This window comes from Lonchura striata, chromosome 1 (genome assembly GCF_050655825.1).
Source record: "Lonchura striata isolate lonStrDom1 chromosome 1, ASM5065582v1, whole genome shotgun sequence".
In the NCBI taxonomy this organism is placed as follows: domain Eukaryota; kingdom Metazoa; phylum Chordata; class Aves; order Passeriformes; family Estrildidae; genus Lonchura; species Lonchura striata.
This window is the reverse complement of record NC_140703.1, coordinates 9843169-9863908: the sequence shown is the minus strand read 5'-3', so window position 1 is coordinate 9863908 and position 20740 is coordinate 9843169. Positions and strand designations below refer to the sequence as shown.

At 38.8% G+C, this 20740-nt stretch overlaps 1 protein-coding gene across 4 annotated transcripts in view; it reads right to left on the bottom strand.

The window, feature by feature from the left end:
* NRIP1 (nuclear receptor interacting protein 1) overlaps positions 1–20740 on the bottom strand; it is a 140801-nt gene that overhangs the window by 78008 nt on the left and 42053 nt on the right. For 2 of the 4 annotated variants that reach the window (XM_085593724.1, XM_085593668.1), the window contains one exon: positions 15431–15556. The gene's annotated coding sequence lies outside the window, so the exon portion shown is untranslated. Of the gene's footprint in view, positions 1–15430; positions 15563–20740 lie in introns of those variants that run through there. The other 2 variants (XM_085594144.1, XM_085556272.1) reach the window with 1 other exon arrangement.

Below are 20740 nucleotides of genomic sequence, written 5' to 3'. Positions count from 1 at the left end.
CTAACATCACAAATTTAGTCACAAGTGATTAATTAGTGTTTCTGTTTACATACAGATGCTTAATGAGAAAATCAATTTAAATTGTGTATCAAAAAACTTAAAGAACTCAAATCACTGGGCCACGAAATGTTAGATAAGTTTCTGCTCGATTGTATTTTACATGAAGAGTTTATTAGAATCATATTAGCTGTGCTTTTATAACTGATCCAGCTATATATTGTTGCATATTTTTATTAGCATACAAATATCTAGGTTTTATTAGGAGACATTAGCTCCACTAAATATTAGGTATATAACAAATCCAGCTTTGCTACTGTTGATCATCACACCAGCAGTTTAGATCTGACATAAAACTGTCAGAGGCACAGGAGGGACTCAAGTCACCATAAACCACAAAGCAAAAGCTCTGGTCACATAAGTTACATCCCCTCACAGACCTGGGGAATTTCCCTTCCCACTTTTTGCATATATTTTAGAGAGCTGCCTAGCCAAGCCTGCCCTTGCTTTAAAAGGAGTGGGAATGTGAGGATACTGCCATATATAAACAGCAGATACTATGCCCTGTTTCTATATATGTAATTCTAATTTTGGAATAATTGCATCTCTTTTTTCTTGTTTGATATATGATTAAAAAAAAAAAAAGGTGGAAGTATTTTCTGTGGAGAAGAACATTCATTCTGGGTTTTGATGACTTAGCACAGAATATCTGGGTTATATTCTTAATTTTAACCATATCCATTTTGCTGCATTTGTGGCCAAAACAACTACTTAAAAAATAAAAGCCTAAGTAGAGAAGATAACTGCATTTTTTTAATAATTTGAACATTCTGTTTCATATTTATTTGGTTTGGAAACAAGACTTTGACCTGCTGAATTTTGTCTAACTTGCTGTGCCCATGCCCACCTTTTGTTTTGTTTTGTTATTTTATTTAAGCAGAATACTGTAATCTTATATAAAATGCAAATGGATCCATGTTTTTCTGAAAAACTTCTTTCAAAATTATTCCATCCCCTAAAATCCCTTCTTTATTGTAAACCATACTGAAACTCTTGGTACATCATACTATTCTTAACTTTCTTAATATAAGGGTAAGGGCTCACATTGCTTGTTGCAGGCAGTTCCTAACACATGTTATGTTCCACATCCCTAATAACTCTTATTTCAATGGCCTGGCCCATTGTCTACCAGCAGAAACAAAAAAAGTTGTTTGAAAAAAAAATCGTCTGTGTGGCTTGCCTAGAGCAGATCTAAACTCCTGAAAAGGTGATCACTAGTTACAATTATTTAACAAATAATTATTAAGCAGTGAAATTGGCCAGGTTGCAACAGCAAAAAAAAAAAGTTAAGTCCATAAATATTTTTTCACCTCTCCCAAGTCACTTTATATACCAGTTATTTGTAATTTTCCACTCACGCTGTCTGATTAATGTGACTTGTATGGATGCTTACAGGAAGATAATAAATGACACAACAGATCAGATAAGTTCTTGGATTTTTGAAACAAATAGTTTCATGTGCTTTCCAGAGTTATTACTTCAATTGTAAATAGATTTTGTCCATATCCTTTCTAAAAAGAAAAAGAAAAGATATAAACAATTTACTGTGTTATGATTCTCACTATTCTCTACTGAAATTCTTTCCCAGTATAAGAGATATACTGCAATTCCAGTAATAAGCTGTACTTGGATTTATGAGCAAAACACAGTGTAAATCATGACATGAAGACACATAATTTTGTTTTCTATGACTCATCAGGTTTTTTCCAGTTCCCACCTTGATATCCAAAAATACCCCCTTTTTAAAAATTTTTAATTATTGTTTTTAGGATAATTTATATGGCCCAGACACTCCAAATGAGAATACTTTTCCTCTGATTGAACAGCTGTTCTCTTTTGAGTTTTCATTCTTTCTTTCCCCTATCACTTCTCTGAGAAGTGAAGAAATAGCACTGAACATTTTCACTGATACTTTCTGATCCTGCTAGAATGCTTCTGGTAGAAAGAAAATCTACATCAGAAAATAAAAAGTAACCTACTGAATTTTGTTCCTAAATTCTCAAACATTTATTTAAAAAATAATGATTTGCAGAACCTGTCATCCTAGAATTAGGTTTAATCATCTTTTTATTGTCTCTTCTGGGCTAAATGAAAAAAGAGTAGCAATAGCATTATTCAGTTGCTCGAATCTAGAAGAAAGCAAGAATTGCCACTCAGTGCAATAATTCTGTTTGTTATAAGTTGATACACAACAGGAAACATAAAATCCCTCTAAGAATTTCTGTGTTATTTTACATCCCCAGAAATCAGCATCACCAAAAGACATAAGGATTTGCTTTTGACTTCAGTGAGTATGGAAATGGATTCTATATTTTGGGTGGGGTTTCCGCTACGTAAAATATTCAGCAGGACAGCAGAGATGTAACCTTCTCCTAAAGGCAGGCTCTCATACACCAGCTCCTCTCATTTTGCTAGATCTTAATGTTCTTCTTGAATGCCTGAGGAGCTTTATCTTCCTGCTTGGCACAGTTCTAAATTGGCTTAAATCATATTTATCCAACATTTACCTGCATTATATTTTCAAGGATAATTTGTGTCCTTCTCCCAGAGCATTTTTTTTTACTGTGCTCTGTAGGTCCACTCTGGCTCTGTTCTTACTCAGCAATCTGAAGCTGCCTGTGAGCAGGGTTGGTCACTGGCATTGGCCTGGATTTCTTTTCTATGCTGACAAGACACAGATATTTCAACCAAACCAGCAATTTCAGATGATGCTATTACCATATTGACAAACTGGTAAGCATAAAAGCCTCTACAAGCATCAATTTTCTTCAGTTAAAATCAGAGAAAAACCCTGAGCTGTTCATGGCTGGCTCTTGCTATCAACCCACACCCTCTTGAACTTCTAACCCAGCTTTAAAATTCAATGCAAGTTCATTGGCTAAAAACCCTATATGTTTTATTATTGCAAGCTCTTCTTTCAGTGTTGCAGTCAAAAGATTAAGGCTTCTTACTATTAGTTGAACTAAATGTGCTTTGCTTATTGCTCACCCATGCTTTTATGTTCCCTAGGCTAGATTATTTTAATGCCCAGCTTGTTGATCTGCCGAGGAGGCCAATTATCAAATTTCATCTTGTGTAGCAAGTGCTGTTTCCAGAGCAAGTATTGTACAGACTAATGCATGTTTCATACCTGCTGTTCTCTCACAGTGGTCACTAATACACCACAAAATCTATTTAAGCTGCTACTGCTCTTGTACTACCAAGTTTTTTCATGAACTTTGACTTATTATAAGAGATATTTGTCAGGGGGCTGATTCTACCAGGTTAAGATAATGGAAGCTTTATCATTGATTTCAGACAGAAAAAAAAAAAAGAGATGTAAATCCACATATTGTCTACTCATGATCTTAAAGCTATTGCATGGGCACTGGGTGGTGGATTTATGCTTCTATCCTGTATATATTTCAGAAAGTGTTGGTGTATCCCAAACTGGCAGATTCAGAAGCACTTTTCAGCCCCTGAATCTCAGTGCTTGTGCACTGTGGCTACACCCTGTGTATTGAAATAAGACTGTGTACAGGCACTGTTTCTTTGCAAAGTCTGACTTTCTTCTAAAGGAAGACTTCTCATGTGCCACCACCCTTCTGCCAGGCTGATCAGAGCACTAGGGTTGACAGAGGCACTCTGGGCTACTCTGCCTGCTGATGGTCTGATTATGCTCACAATTTGAATTGTTTTCTGAGGGGTTCTGGCTTCAGCTATGTCTGACAGCTGCCATGAAATGCTTAAAAAGCGTTTAATGTCTAAGCTGTTTAATTTTATTTCGGTCTTCCCTGTAAAAAAGAAAATATTAACAGTTTTGTTCCCAGGACTCAGCTTTTAAATGACCAGAACTTAAAACTTCCAGAATAGTGTCATTAGAACCTTTCCTGAGAACACAGAACTTCAAGAGCCACTGGAAGGGAGTAAGAGGATTTATAAGTCTCTAGCACTGAAAACAAAGGTAATTTCACAACAGACTGCAAAACATATTTGCTTATAGGAAGTCATTACAAGAGCATGAATTTCTGCAAAAAAAATTTCTGCCACCATTTAAAAGGAAAAGAGCAGTTGTAGAACCCCTAAAGTTGTAGCTAAGAATATGAGCCTACACAGATTACACTGAAGCTTAAAATATTTTGGCTCTAGAGTCTGCTATAATGAGAATATATAAACGGAGAGAGCTGAAAAGTATTTAATTTAGATGGCAGCCTGCAAAAATTAATGTGAAAATGAGAATTGCTTAGGGGTAATAGATTGAGGGTACAAGACTCATTTTTTAAGTGTTAACCTTTTACATGACAGTGTGATACTGTAATTAAAATGGCAGCATTCTTTGTTTGGGGAATTTATTTTACATTCTTAATTGTTTTGTAATTCCTAGGCTATGATTTTTTTTCCTGGCAAATTCTGACTGACAGAAGTTGAGGATTTTTCATATATCAATACAATGGAATGAGTGAGCTTCATTGTACTGAGCAAAAGATTAAGCAGCAAATTGTTTTAATTGCTGTAAATTATTAAATTAAACTATTCTTGAATTTTAATATTTGTTCTGGTCTATCGTGAATGTGAACATGGAAAATCAATTGATTTCTTTCTAGTAACTGGATCCTTAAGAACTTACCCCAAACTTTGAGCCACTTTGATGTTCAAAGGCTGAGATCACAGATGAGAAGAGAAAGAGTGGAGACCTCTTCACAATATTTTTACCTTTGAAGTCTCAGGTTAAAAGTACTATTTCTGTGTGCTTAAACAAGCAAGAGAATGAAGGATAAGATCATGAATTATGATAACAGACAAGTGACAAATGTTTTGCATGAAGCACTCTTCCTTGTCAGGAGGGAGAATGTTCTTCTAAGAGATTTCCAAAGAGATTGGCAATTTGTAGAGTCAGTTATTGGGAAGGAAGAGATATATACTGTATTAGGGTTTAACTGTTTAAGTGGGAATTAAAGATTCATTTGGAGCTTTTCCCCTTGTTTCCCTCTAAATTTCACATAAGTGATTGAAAACATGCACATTATCCAACTGTCAACAAATCCCCTAGACTCAAGCCTGGAACAGTACATCCCACATTTCCCCCATGAAAACCTTTCATGAAAGCTCCTCTGTCATTCAAGATCATACTATTCCCTCCTCTATTTATTTCTAAGTGTCACTCAGCTCCATTTTTCCACCAGCTTGGAAAAACGTCAAGAACTTTTATCTTCAGAGTCAGTTGCCAGTTCTGTTTAGTGAACAAGCCAGCAGGGACCTCTGGTGCCATCAATGAAGCTCTGTCAATGCCCCTCTCTTTAGGGATGGAGTATATCATTATCCCAATGGCTGGACTGAAAAAAGCTGCATTTTTAGAATAGTTCTCAGGGAGCAGTTACTGGAAATCTCCTCCCTTGAGACAGACTATTGGCAACAAGTTTTGCTGCTGTGACATGAGGTATTGCATCAAGGCCCAATCCTGCCACTAATAAAGTTAGTGGGAAACGTGCCATTCTTTTCAAGTGAAGTCAACAGGATTAGTGCAGCAAATCAGGGCTAAAAAACGTACCTTGCATCTACAAATGCAAATGGAAAGTCAGGTCCCAAGTGAGAATGTCATTTTATGTCTGGTTTCAGAATCTGGCGATGTGTCAAATCAGAGTAAGTCCCTTCCCCAAATTTAAAACTGACATTATAGAAAAGGGAAGTTTTATTTTCATATTGAAACACTTCCATTTTTGGTTTTGGGGGTGTTTATTTAAGTCTGCATCTAAAATAAACCAAGAACAGATTGTTTCAGTTTTGGATTTCTTCTTCCTCTTTAAAAAAACAATTTGTTTCCTCTAAGATAAGGCATACTCATGCTACAGATTTTAATTATTTTCAAAACTATTTTCTGATAGAAAATGCTTCATGCTATGCTTTTCCTTAACCAGCTCTAGCAGACTCTTTTAACTACCAACAGACACATTACCCAGCTGTGCTAGGAAATATTACTTAACCTGATCAGCCTGAATGGAGAATTTCTGTTGATGTCAGCTGTCAGACCCACAGGCTCTTAACTGCACTAACAGGTAACAGTCCCACTGTCTTGGCAAAGGTTCTTTTCCTATAGATAAGTAACATGGTGCTGGGTTATTTAAATTCATATATATGTGTGTGTGTGCGTATGTGTGTGTGTGTGTGCGTGTGTGTGTTGGTTCATTTTTTTCCATGAGACATTATCACACTTAGCAATACTAGCTTTAATTCTACTTAAAATGACAGAACTGGATGGTCATCATTTTTAATGGGTAAAATCTATGCAGTTCATCAGAGGTGCTGTAAAATCTAATCAGAAATAAGAATGTAAAATTGATAGGCCTATATTCCATATAATGCTGTTTTATAAATCTGGAATGGTAGCAGATTTGGAGTTTCACAGTGTGGTGCAGCTCAGCAGTGGTGGAATCTTCAATTTAAACAAATAACATGTGCAGTAACTGGTACCCTGTGCCAAAGAGCTACTGGCTGTGTTCTACTTTGTGTAGCAGGGTACCAAATCCTTTCGTTCCATGCCTGGGCTTTCATTTGAGTGCATTTCTACACCACAGCTCTAGGCCACGGGATAAAAAAAAAAAAAAAAAAAAACCAAAAAACAACAAACTGGGGGAAGTTATGCAGCAGAGGTTAAGAATGGCCGTGAGACACTGATTTTGACCACGCAGCCCTTGTGTGCCAATATCCAGGTGACGGGAGGGCAGCGCTAAGTCTCGGGAGAGGAATGACGGGGAGAAATGGAAAGGAGGGGCAGGAAGCAAGCTGAGGGAGGTGAAGAGCGCTGTGGGAAGGGGAGCAGAGCCAGCAGCCCCCCGGCATTGCCCGGCAGTGGCCGGGAGCCCGGCGATGCTGCCAGCATCCCCCGCTCCCTGCATCCCCCGCTCCCTGCGCAGGCAGCGGCGCTCGCAGAGGCGCAGAGCTCCCATCCCCAGCAGCCCGATGGGAGAATCCCAAGCGGGACTCCGCAGGATTTTCCTCCCCGTGAGAGCAGCACGGGGGGAGAGGGGCTGCGAGCCGGAGCCTCCCGTGCCCCCGGCAGGATCGGGCAATCTGGCGGGACATATGTGACATATGTGACATTATGTAAGGAGCGGCTGCTGCCGGCCGGGAGCGATGGCAGGGCGCAAGAAGAGCCAGCAAACCCTCCTTCCCTGCGCTGGAATGGGGCACTGCCAGTGGGGATGTGCGCGATCCTAAAGCCGAGCACCGCCCTGGAATGATCATTCAGCGTTACTACAAAAAAACCTCAGGGCTCATCTGCAGGAGCATCCCTTCTGCCGGAGTCCTCTGTGCAGACATACTTATAAAAATTGGTGTGAGGCGAAGATTAAATAGAAAAGAGCATAAAAACAGATTATAGAATAAATACAGTCTTGTAGATCGGTTCAATGGCGAGGCAGGAACTCACAGTCCTATTGCCCTGCCAAATTCTGCAATGCTGGGCAGATTCCTTCACCACATTTCCCACCTCTGTTTCCCAGATGTAAAAGGCCTATTTCAACTCTTTCTCTACCTTATCTAAATGCTGTAAATACAACAGAAATACCTTCACTGCTGTTTAGCCTATGGATCTCAGCTTAGTCTTCAAACTTGGAACAAACAATTATAAACATATAAATATGCTTCCTTTTGGTTTTGGATTGTGTACCCTTTTCTTGTAGATCCTGCTATTCATGCCATTCCAAGAAAAGTGTTTGCCAAAGGAAAAAAGACCAAAATATTTTTTTAACAACCTGATAGGGAATAAAACACAATGAAAAAGATACTTTTTTAAAAAAAATCCAGTTTAAAAAAATCCTTGAGTAATATTTCTTTATATTAGTAAAACCATTGCCTGAAGTAATCATGTCTTACACCATTAGTACACAGCAGCACAAAACAAGGTGAAAACCTTTGAGAAAGAACTTAAAGGAATGAATTTGTAACACAAGAATGAATCTGTAACACTTTCTCTCTGTCATAATTGCACATTTAAGAGGCCTTTGCTTTACCAGTGGCAATTCAAAGTGACAATTCCTGGCTGAGTGCTGTTGTCTTTTAGCTACTATTATAGAAATTGTAGCTACACAATTTTTAAAGTGAGCAATTTTATTAAGTTAATTGTGTAATATTGTTTATGAATTTAAACCACACAATTAATGTATTATTCACAGACATGCATAATGGACTCTTTGTACTGAATGATGGTTTAAGAAAAAATGTAACTGATTTTGGAGCGATGATGATTGATTTATGAGGTAAAATTAAAAGTGCTAAGTATGCATTACTTGTCTACTCACCAGCTAAGTGGATGGGGGTGGTATGAAAAATATCTACATATAACTAATTGCAATGCATGGATATCAAGGAATCAGAGAAATTATTTAAAACAAAGAAAAGGGATTACTTTAGAAGTAAATGGTGAAGATTTAAGAAAGGCAATTGGCTATCAAGGGAAACCAGACAAAAATTAGATGTTCTTGCCTATAAAAATGTTCTCTAATATAAGGTAATGGAAGCTTTATTCTTAGAAATTTTAAAACAGCTGGATCGAACAATATCAAATTAAAAGACAGCACTCCAGTAACATCTCTCATTAATATCTTGCTTTTAGAGTAATGGTGGGACTTTAAATTAAATGGTAACGAATATGAATAATGGAAACTACCTGCCTCTAATGAAGAAAGGACTTCTGTGGTACCAAGGGATCTGACTTCTTGGTACTTACCAAGAAATACTGGAAATACATTCCATTTTTAATTCATTTGGAAGGGGAAAAAAAAAAAGATATCATTATACATGGTGAATATCATACAAGATCACAGGCCATTCCATTAAAGAGCTTTAAACCAAGTAAAAAGTTTAGTTAGTTTAGTTAGTTTAATTAAAATTAGGCCCTGCTATTCTGCTGTAGCTTTTTATACCAGCAGATTTTAACTGAACATTGAAGGAGGTACTTGTTTTATTTCATTTTCTGAGCTGATAATTTAACATAAGTATGTAAAATCATAATAATACATGGAGCCAATTTGGAAGAAGCACACCAAAGCAATGCACTAAACTTGCTGCTTCCATCATCCACTTCTACTAAGCAAAAGAGTTTCAATTCACTATTAGCTAAATCCCATTAACATCTTGCTATCCCTTTTTTGAGCTAGGCTGCTTCAGGGTAAAAACCCATCTACAGGAAAACTGCTCTTGTAAGAGACAGTTCCTTTTGTCAAAGCACAGAAGGAGATGGGTTTAGCAAGGCAAGTTTTTATAATTTAATAAAAAAGTTAATCTAAGTGTTTCCATATTGATGGGTCTTGATTTAAGCTCTAAAATTAAGGAAGGTTCACATTTCTATGAAACAGCCATGAACAGCAGAATATAATATAAGCTAGAGCAAAATAGCCCATTTTTCCTAGATTGGCAACTGTCACATATTTTTACATAGAAACAGGACAGATGGATTACTTATTGCTTATTTGATTTTAAATACCTAATTCCATTAAAATATTACAAAGCAAAACCATTGCATCAGCATTTTATCCCTGAATTTTTGATAGGCAAAATGAAATAAAATTCACCTAGATCTTGTGACTTCTATTTTCTGTTGAACACACACACACACATATATATATATATGTATGCAAGTTCCTATGCTACACCATTTTGTGTATAAAAAGTGTAACATGTATAGCATATATCAAAGCAGCTTTCTTTTCACTCAGATTCACATTATTGTCTATATCATATGACTTGTAACTGTTTAAGTACATCAACTTCAGTTCATTTTGCAACTCAGCTTTGTACTCCTTATCCATTTATTCTCCTGCCAAAGCAACCTGACCCTTCTTCCACCCGAACATTAACGCACATTATAAGTTTCAGTTCTTCCTCTTTCTGGAAATTTATCTTCATACTTTGTGAACTTTGTAACTCATATTTTCATCAAGTTTCAGTCATGACACTCTTACGGGTCTGAGTGACTGCATTTTGAGTGTGTTTACACTCTTATGTCATGTGTGCTAGAATGACATTATGAACTCCCATGAAAAAAAGGACAACACACATACAGTACATCAATAATGTTTATAACATGTCCCATAGAAATGAAATGGAATTTCTGACACTGCTGCCTTTTTTAGTGTAATTTATTGAACTTGTGGTCACCAATTTGAAATGTTCATACATGCTAACAGTTCTGTTCACCTCCACTGGCTCAGACATGGCAATATTCTCCCTAAGAAAGGATGGCCATTAGGCACAATACAATAACTAATGGAAAGTAGAAGCTCACATTCCACAATCTAGCAAAATACTAGTAGAAGACCAGTTTACAGATAGAGAGCTGCAGTTGTCATAAATTAAAAATAAGCAAACAAACAAAACAACAAACCACCCAAATTTATCTGCTAGATTTCATTTGTTATTGAGTAAATTAGAGTACTCTCTACTACAGATGACCTGGTGGCTGTCTAGGATTACAGACTGGAGCAGGGGCTATCCAGCCCAAAGGTTAGGGCCTGTATCCAGAACTGGGAAAAGAGCCTAATATTCATGGCCAAAAACCAGGAACCAGAAAGTCAAACCAAGGGTCAGCAGCCAGAGATAGGAATAAGTATCTGCCCAGGAATCACGACCTGAAATCAGAAACCCACAAAAAGAAACTGCAACTGCAGGGCACAGTGCAGAGGTGGTTCTGAAAATACACCCTGTGATGTGTGAGAGGATGCACCAGGGTTCCACCTCAGATCTGCTCCTGAGCCATGGCTGATGTGCTCTGGCTGATGGATCCAAACTGCAGAGACCCTGATTTACTACTACAGAAGAAGTTCTTATCACAGATTAGCAAATTTTACCTGAAAAACATGGCAAATAAATCAGCCTTCTACCCTCCAAAACTCTCTGGATGTTGAGAAAGATGGAAACTCTTTTCTCAGTATCACACTTTGTTTAGGTAGATCCATAGAAGGTTTACAGATCTGCTGCAGCCAACCCAACAGGTTCCAGAAGAATTACATCCACTTAACATTTCTATATTTTATACTAAGATGCAACTTCCAAATCTGTTAAGATCAGGCATGAATTAAAAAAAGTTATCAGAATATGACTCCTTAGAGTTTTGGTAATCCTGTGATATTCCTGAGGGCTTTTGTACTATCACTGGACAGAGGAGTGCCAAATGGTCAGACTGGGCTTCTACCTTTAATTGTGCATGAAGCAGCAGTGGAGAAAGGTTGTGTGCAACAGGGCCTGGTGTGACAAATCAAATCAAATCAAATGATAAGTAGAATGGTTTGGGTTGGAGATCATCTGGTCCAACCCCCTGCAATGAGCAGAGACATCTTCAACTAAACCAGATTGCTCAGAGCTCCATCCAGGCTGACCTTGATCATCTTCCAGGGATGGGGCATCTACCACCTCTCTGGGAAATCTGTAATGGTGTTTCACCGCCCTCATCATACAGAATTTCCCTCTTATCTCTAGTTTCAATCTACTCTCTTTCAGTTTAAAACCATTACATCTTGTCCTATTGCAACAAGCCCTGATGAAATGTCTGCCGTATCTTCCTTATAGTCACCTTTTAGTGCTAAAAGACCACTAAAATGTCTCCCCAGACTCCTCTCTTCTCCGGAAGCCCCAGTTCTCTCAGTCCATCTTCATCTACCTTGCTTAGATATGTAAGGATATCTCAGGAACATTAAGAATTTAAATATGCAAATATTGTGCAGTGGGTCAGAGCACCCACATATTTCTTAGAAAAAAATCATGTTGAGGATTTTGCTATGACCTCACCTTATTTTTCTATGGGAAAGAAAAATATTGTCTGACTTCCCTCATAGCATGTTCTACATCTTATTGACAAATCACTTATGACACTAATTTATTAGCATAGAAATATTACTACACTCAAGACAGCCTGCTTTGATTTACTACAGCAAGGTTTTTCATATGCCAAGGTCCTATCATCTCTGCTGGATCATTAAAAGTCCCTTGGCTTCTTTTTTTTTTTTTTTTCTTTTTTTGTGCAATGTAAGAGTTTTACCCTGTAGCCCTGGCTAAAATCCTGAGTATAGGAATGGATTTGCTGCTCAAAGGAAGATTCAGTGTCCTGCTGCTTAGGATATACAGGATGTGTTCATCAAAACCAACTTTACATTAGCTACTTGCCATAAAAGTCAATGGCAAAGAAGGGAAAGAAAGGGGGACATAAATGCAGAAAAGTAAAATCCAACCATTAGGACAAGCTGCTTAAACTGCAATGCTGTTATATCCTCCTTGTGTGAAATCCACATTTATGACATTCCAAGGGAAGGAATGCAATTAAATCCACCTATCCCTTTCTATACAGTTAGCATTCCAGGGGTTGATATCTGCTTAGTTTTGTGAAAACATCAACACCACTGTAAAGAATCTGGGTCTAATGACTGTATCCAGAGGCAGCTGCTGAATTCCACAGAGATGTGAAGCACTGTAAGAGTCAAGAGTCTTTTTGCCATCACCATTATATTACAAGGAAGCTGGGTGGCCAATTTCATAAGCTGTTGTTCCAAGTTTTTTTTCCCTCTCTTCCATGGCTTCATTTCACTTTGTGCACAAGCAGTGACTGACTACTGGTCCTAGTCAAAGTAAGCAAGCCCTGCATCACCAATATTCCAGACTACAGGAGTCCATTCAGAAAACATGTTAAAAATACAAAACTTGAGACTGAAATAAAAACTTAAGCTCTGTCCCTCACATAAATTGATTTGGTATTTTGAAAAAGAAATCAAAGTCTCAGTGACCTAAAGCTCGTGGCTCAGATGAAATCTGTAGAAAATCAACTGGCTTATTTTTAATTTAAGGATCTTTCCTGGAAAAAGAAAAAAGTACATCTTAACACCTAACTGAAGATAACCAATTATTTTATCTTGTCTCCACTTCTTCTGAAACCAAATAAGCCCAAACAATCTCACTGTTACTTAAAAATGAGCTATCAAAATGGGATGTGAATAAAAAAAGTGGACACATTTTCATGTCCTTCTTGCATTCTCTGAGTTTTTAATATATATTTCAGCAAATGCTATTTTAGCTGTAGCAATAAATTTGAGCACCTGTTGTTTGTGTACCTACCAGTCTCTCAAAAAGACCAGTTCATGCTAAAATATCCTTCCAAAGACTATGTTAGTATTTTGTCTGAAAAGTAAACAATCCATCTCCTGACAAGGAAACAAGTCTGCTTGTCAGCACAGAAAATAAATGTGTGGCGATGCTATATACCCAGCATAAAAAACAGCACAGAGTTTTGAAATAAAAATGAATATATCAAACCAGCTTGTGTGTGTATAAGTTCAATTAACGTAAACAAGCAAAAGCTAGTTAGTGAACAGTTCAGCTGCATTATGGAAAACAGCCTACACACCTTGAAGCCTGCAAAGAGGAGCACACTTGCTCCTCTTTGCAGGAGCACACCACCCACCAGCAGGGCTGATAAAGCACTGAAATATTCTAATGTTTTGCCCTCCCTCTCCCTCTCCAGCAGATATGGCAGCCCGGTGGAGATACCCAGCTGCGTCAAAGGGCCGCTGGGGAGGCGAAATCTTCAGCAGGAACTTTGTACCCGGAGAGATGGAAAAGCCAGCACGGCTCATTGTCACATTAGGGAGCTGCTGCTGTCCCAGGATTGCTGAGATACTTGGCAAGGCAGACGGGCAGCCTCTCTGTCTGCCCGACGGCGTCTGCCCTGCTGCTGATTTGTCATGCAATTCATTGAGCTGAACCGAGCTCATAAATTGTCAGTTATGACGAAAAAGTTAGAAAATTCTCTATCTGGGCTGATAGGCAGGGAGCACTTTGGGGAAACAAGAGCAGGAGGAAAGGATCACTCCCAGAGTGTGACAGTGACTTACAGAAAGGAAGAACAAGCTAAAAGCAACGCTGGCGAGAAATTAATTCAATGTTAACTCTATGAGATCCTTCTACATTCATTAATTTTCCAGTCAAAACATCATTAAATATTTAAATCACTCCCACCGTAGGTGGCAGCTTATTGAGATTTGATTTTGAGAACTGAGACTTCAGCAAACCAATATCAACTTTGAATTTAAAACCAGCATCTTCACAATAACCCACTGATCTCCACCCATAACTGTGGCAAACCAGCAGCCAGACACACAACAGGGAGATCATGCAGAACCCTTCACTTAACACAGAAGCAATATGGATCTGGATTTTCATATAAAATCTCATGTCAGACAGAAAGACCAAGAACAATAAGGTTTTGTCATAATCAAGGCTCAAACTTTTCTTATACCATATATTTTATATGTTGTCTACCATAATCCACATGTTGTAAGCAAATTTGGGTATTTTAGTCTTTTTTCTTTTCTTAGTAAAGCTTATTTTCAATCAATGCTTTACACAGTGCAGGCCATGCTCTACAACTGAAGTGCAAAAACCTGAGCTTCTTGCCAGGGAAAGACTTAAATCTGAATATGAGGAAACAAACATTACTTTGTAAACAACTCTTTTGAATAAGCTTGTCAAAGTCCTTATACAGTAAATATATAGATATAGATACTTAATTTTAGTTCACTCTTTCCTTCTAATTTTGTAACAGTGTGTATAACTCATCTAACATGCACTTGTTTCATTATTAACAACATATAAAATAGTGAGCTACTCGGAACCCTCTTCTAATTTTAACATTTACCTGGGGTACTTTGTATTTTACTTGAAATATGATTTTTTTTTTTAAAATTGGCAAAGTCCTAGTGTGCAAACTGTTTTGCTGAATGTGACACCAAATGATCAATGTCAATTTGCTTTAGAGAGCACTCTAAGTATCTCTACAAGCACCTTCTTGCTGATATAACACAGCCTACATTAGGAAGAAACAATGGGTGATGGAAAGTTTGCCTTACTACCCCAGGAGAATAAAGCAGTAAAATTGTGGCTGTAGACAAGCCTCTTACTCTATCCATCCAGTGTGGTCAAGACTGAATAAAGAAGACACTCAGAAAAGAAAGCTCTGGAGAGCAAAACCAAAACAATAATGAGAAACAAACAAAAATGCCTTTTGGAATCTTCTGGGTTTTTTCACTATTCCCTGCCAGAGGAAATCCCCCTGCATTTTCTTAAGACACCTGTATTTGCATGAGAAGGAGGAAGCTAGGTGGGAGGGCTTTTCTGATAGCCTTACCTGGAGGGTTTTGAAACAGGGACTGGGGAGTGCCTAAACTGAGAAGAAAACATTTCACAGGCACAGATTCTTAGAGAAAGATACTAGTTCCCAGATTAAAAAAATATCCTGCAAATCATATTTGCATGCGTACACCTTTTTCTAGCCACTTTTGTTTTAAGAAGGGACAATAACACTCTTCTCTTTTAAAAGTCTCAGCACCTTGAATAAATTCCAACTTTTACTTACCTGTTAGATCTGTCTCAATTTCAGGATCCTAGTAGATCTGCAACCAGCTAGTATGGCACAGTCCTTCTTTGGGATCTGGTTCTTGGTTCAGGCAGGCAACAGGTGGGATGACTCCCAAACTACCTGCTGAGAAAGAAAATAGGCAGCTTCAAACAAAAGCAGGTACACCCAGGCAAAAATTTAAAATATAACAAAAAGGCAGAAAAAAAAAAGAGATAAAATATAAAGAAGCAGAAAACTGAAAACAAGAATTGATCTGCAAGTAATTTTCCTGTTTATTCTTGTATTTCTAACTGAAGCCAGGTGACACAGGCACACGAGACTGTGATGAAAATGGGGTGAGGGGAAGGCAAGAGGGAGATGCAAACATTCACCTATCTGCTTCAGTGGAGCCAACAACCAGCATAGCTGCTGCCTTGCAAACCCAGTCCCTGTTCTTGTTTTGCTTGATTTGGACTATGTACCTGAACTTCAGCCTACTGCCCTGGCCCATGAAACCTCACTAACCATGGACTATAGGCACTCTCCTCCTTCCTTCTGTTATACCTTACCCTGCAAATATATTATTATTAATATGTGGCCAATGCCAACAGAAAAGAATGAAGGAATCCCACTCCACACAGTAGCAATGACCTGACAAGGTTCATCTGTTCAGATGAGGCAAGCCAAGGCTCAAATCTGTAGTCATCACCCAGAAGAGCTCTATCACCTGAAACACTTTTATCGGTGCAGCAAGCAATGTATATATTTTATAGCTGTTAATTTAATATCTTCTCCCCACCTTTTGTGTATTTTCAGCTGCCAAAAGTGCTGGAGAGGGTAGTGACAGTCAGAGTTTCATAGGAAACAAAGACTCCAAGGCCAGGTATAATCAGCCTAGCAAAGAGAGGCCAGAGACTTGTGTGGAACTTCAGCAGTGGGAGCAACATAAAATGTTACTCACCATTGCTGCTATGTCAGGCATTTGCAGCAGTGCAGAGCAAATGAACTGATTATGGATGTGCTCTGCCACAGTCACTACTTCCAACAATGGCTCAAAGACTTGGTCTGCTCACTTGAGAGCTTGCATGCAGACAACAAAGAGCAGCAGCAAAAATGCTCTCTAATATTCCTGCGTTTCCACAGGCACAGTTCCTGTTATTTCTATTCCTCAGCATTCTCCCAGGAAGGGCTCAGCCATTATAACACATTATTTTGGATCTGTGGACCTTGGCTGACCTTTTTTTCCCCCCACTTCTTTTTAAGCACCGAGTACCTCATGCTCTCTTCCAAGTCCTCACAAGCTGTGGTCTGGAGAGATCACTGTAGGGTCCTTGTTAGTTTCTTAAATATCTTGCTTAAAAGGAGAAAGTCAGACTTGAAGCGATAATAAAAGCACAGGACTAACCCAAAGGCTCCTCTGGTGTTTGGTGGACTCATGAATGTTTGCAGGAAAGAAAAAATCATTGTTTCTAAACACACAAACCTTTTGGTCCAGAACTCATGTTTTTGGCTACTACAGTCTTTCCATTAATCCTGGTTTTAATCATGGCTCTCTATAACTAAATTTATTGAACCCAGACATACAGCAGCTGTGATACAACGGGGGCAGACTTCTGATGTCTGAGAAAGTTTTCTGCACACACATGTTCCTTTCAGTGAGGTGAGATGACAGCACTCTGCTCAGACCTGCGGCATGCTGTGGGCACTGAGCACTGATGACTTGGTTTACCACCCATGGTTTATCATCCTTTCCATGATAAAGGATGTGGCAACAGAGAGGAAACTTTCCTCTATCTGTAATATAGCTACAGCATTACCTGAAATATAAATTCCTCCAAGGGTGTTTGTACCAGCCTTTTCTCTCAGCTGTCAGTCTCCATTCTCACTCGGGGTCTGTGCTTGGCTACAGCAGCCTTTGGTATGACCACAGCTAATCAAAAAAGCTGCACAGGTGGGTTCTCAGCCCTTATGAATAAGAAAGTTGGGGTTAGCTTCGAAAAAGCCTCTGAAGGAGGTGAAAAAGGAGGATTTGAAAGCAGGATATCCAGACGCATTAAGTTCTCTTCACCCCCATGGTGTGGAACACCGTTACCGTGACACAAAGGGAACGCAGGGACTCGCTTTTTTTCTTTCTTGTTTCTTTTTTTAAAAGAGTTGTTTCATCTCTTTGGATATATAGAATTAGCTGCTCATTTTTCCTCATTTGAATACATCTCAGGAGGAAGGAGAACACACACGGGCACTACTTCCCACATGCATCATTTTCCTACTCTGCTCCTTCAGAGGGGTTTGGTGAGGTCACTCCATTATGCAGCACATTATTTTTAAACACTTCAGCGACACCTTCCAAAACATTCCCTCTTTAATGAAATCTGACACAAGGGAAAAAGGAAGGGGAAGTTTTTGTTGGTTGTACTTATAATCTTAAGTTGCTTATCCTGAGTGTGTCAGACAGCAGGGCCATGGGGCCAGCAGGGTTTCAGCCACTGACCTCTGAGCCTGGGCTGGACCTTGCCCCGGTCAGCTCCATGGCAGGAGAACTGGCAGCCTTTGAACCCAGGCTCTGGGGCTGTGAGCAGGGGAACAGCTGCACTTTGCAACACGAACTTTGTACTTCGACACATGGACATTTAATCTCCATAAAAGAGCCTTTGTTTCATTACTTATTAACATCTCCTCCTTGAGTAAAGTTCTTTGTTAATGAGGCATTAGAGCATGGCGTGAGGGTATTTTTCCCCCACCTTTCTATGCCCAGAAAATAAAACCCACTGCCCACCATGATAGGATTACATTAAACATTAAAGAGTACAAAAAAACCCCCCTCAATTTAAGACTTTATGATCCTTCTGAATACTGTGGATATTTGCTGTGTGCTCTATTCTCAGTTATCAGTTCTAATAACCAGAGCTAAATACAGAAATCAGGCAATGTTCTAAGGCCTGTCTTTGCAGAGATCACTTTTTGAGATGATACCTACAGTAATTCAGCCTACAGCGACATTCAACCTTACTTAATAAATCAGCTAAAAAGATGAAATAGTAGAAAAGTGTCAGCCCATCCACACTAAAAAGCCATACTTTATGACAGTGTCATGAGTTTTATAGTTGCACAGCTTTTTGCTACCGGTTTTACTTTGGAGCGATGTCAGTGCATGGCTCCTGTGTATTTCATCATAAAATATGCTAACATGCACAGCCCAGCAAATTTGAAGAGAAGACATTTGTGCCCTGTCCTTCACTATAATAAATCTTTGATCAAGAACAGAAACCTACCTAAACATCAAATGAAAACCTCAAGAAAGATGCCACCTAAGATGCTTTAATCATTTCTGTACCAACAGTAAAAGCTCAAGATGCTTGTATGCATTTATTGTAACAAAACCAAGGGACAGAAAAGTACCGGAAGATCCTGGTAATGCTCCATTATATTTGTGTTGTCATAAAAATATGGAGCAGCAAAAAAAGATTAAGAAAGTAAAGGTGTACAGAACAATTCTTCATCTGCAACGACAATAAAACAAATACTTGGAAGTATAATATTTGTTACAGCCTGTTAGAAATAAATTATCCACAGACAGACAGATCACAGTCACACTCTTCCTATTTTTCACCACTACCGTCTTTTCAACATGAATTTCCTTCCATGCCTCTCTGGTGAGCTTGTTTCTCTTCCTTGTGATGGGGGAGGCACCCTCACACACACCTGACCCAGTTTTCCTTCATTTTCATTAACAGTATGATACAAAAAAGGAAATTTCCAACTAGTCTAGCAAGTCAGGTGGGTGAAGAACCAAGGATGTGAAGTGCTATCAAAGCACTCCCTTGCATGAGCCGGGCTAGCTGGACTCGGAATCGGATGAGGATGGTCAGTTCCTGCTGTTCCCTAAGAGAAGCTCATGACTTTTCTCATTTGGATCTGTTTGTTTATCCCCCACACCATTCAGGGCACTGCTTTGTCAGCATCCTCATTTTCATAATCCCAGAGTTTGACTTGCATACTTTGCAGAGAGCGGACTGCCAGAAAACCACACCATTACTTTCCTTCTGCTATTACATTTGGGGTAAGAGTACTTTTGCTCTGCTACGACCTGCAGAGCAGCTGGCACGCCTACAACTGTGTTACACCTTATTATTTCCCTCTGTATATCCAGCAAGCTGTGACTTTCTCCTCCTTGAGGAGCCCCCCCAAGATAAGGCAGGCAATATGCATTCCTCATCACCTCTGCCCTGGAACACTGCCCTGCAGTCACACGGGTCTACACTCATGATCATAAGATTTAGCTGCTGCTAAGAATAGGCACGGATCGTTTGGAAGAGACCCTGCTTTATTCCTGGGTGCAGCTTCTGAATGGTGTTAGACAATAAACCCCTTTAGGCTGGATTCTGGATGGCACCTGCCTGCTCTTTCCACCAGCTCAGGGGTGTCAGACCTCGCTCCAGTGAGGGCAGGCACAAAGGTCTGTGCCATTTGCTTAGTTAGGGACAGCTGCAGAACAAAGCAGGAAATCCCCTGGGAAACGACAATACCTTTAATTTAAATAAATTAATAAATAAAAATAAGCTTGGAAAGAGACCTGAGAAGAGCAACAAGAATGATTTTGCTCCGGAAAAAAAAAACAACCAAACAAAAAAAAGGAACCTCCTTCCAGTGAGACACTGAACTAAATGTATTTTGCTTCAAAGAGAAGATTATAATCTTTAAGGGACTAGACAAGAAGAAGATATTTCATAGGACTCTAAATTAGTGGGCAGACACACAACAGAATCCAATATTTGCAAGTTCAATCTGAAGATAAAAAGGACGTTTTAAGTATAATTAGCTACTGAGATGAATTGTCAAAAGATGCAGTAAATTCTCCATCACTAAGAAGCTGTTTTAATTATTATATGCTTAGCTTCCACTAGAGCCCAGAAGTCTCAGACAACACAGACCAAATAATCTCAAACTTTATCTAGCATCTAGCACAAGCCACCCCTCTGTCTGAAAATTGTTCCTGTTGCTAATTCCAAGGAGATTATTTTTTCCCCAAGAAATTCAAGGTGAGAGAATTATGACAAGTGAATAATTAGGGCATACAACATCAGGTCACGTAGACATTATTTATATAATGGTAGCATTCCTCAGTTCAGTGCTTCCAGGGGAAAAAATATGAGAAAAGGTATTCCCTAGTGTCTAATTCAGGCTAGAAAACCAAAACAACAACAACAAAACCCCAACCAAACAGAAAAAGATGACATGCTATATATAAACTTTAAAATATACAATATCATGTATAGTACTGTCATGTGCTTTTATCAGTTTCAGAATTCACCACAGAGAATCACAGAG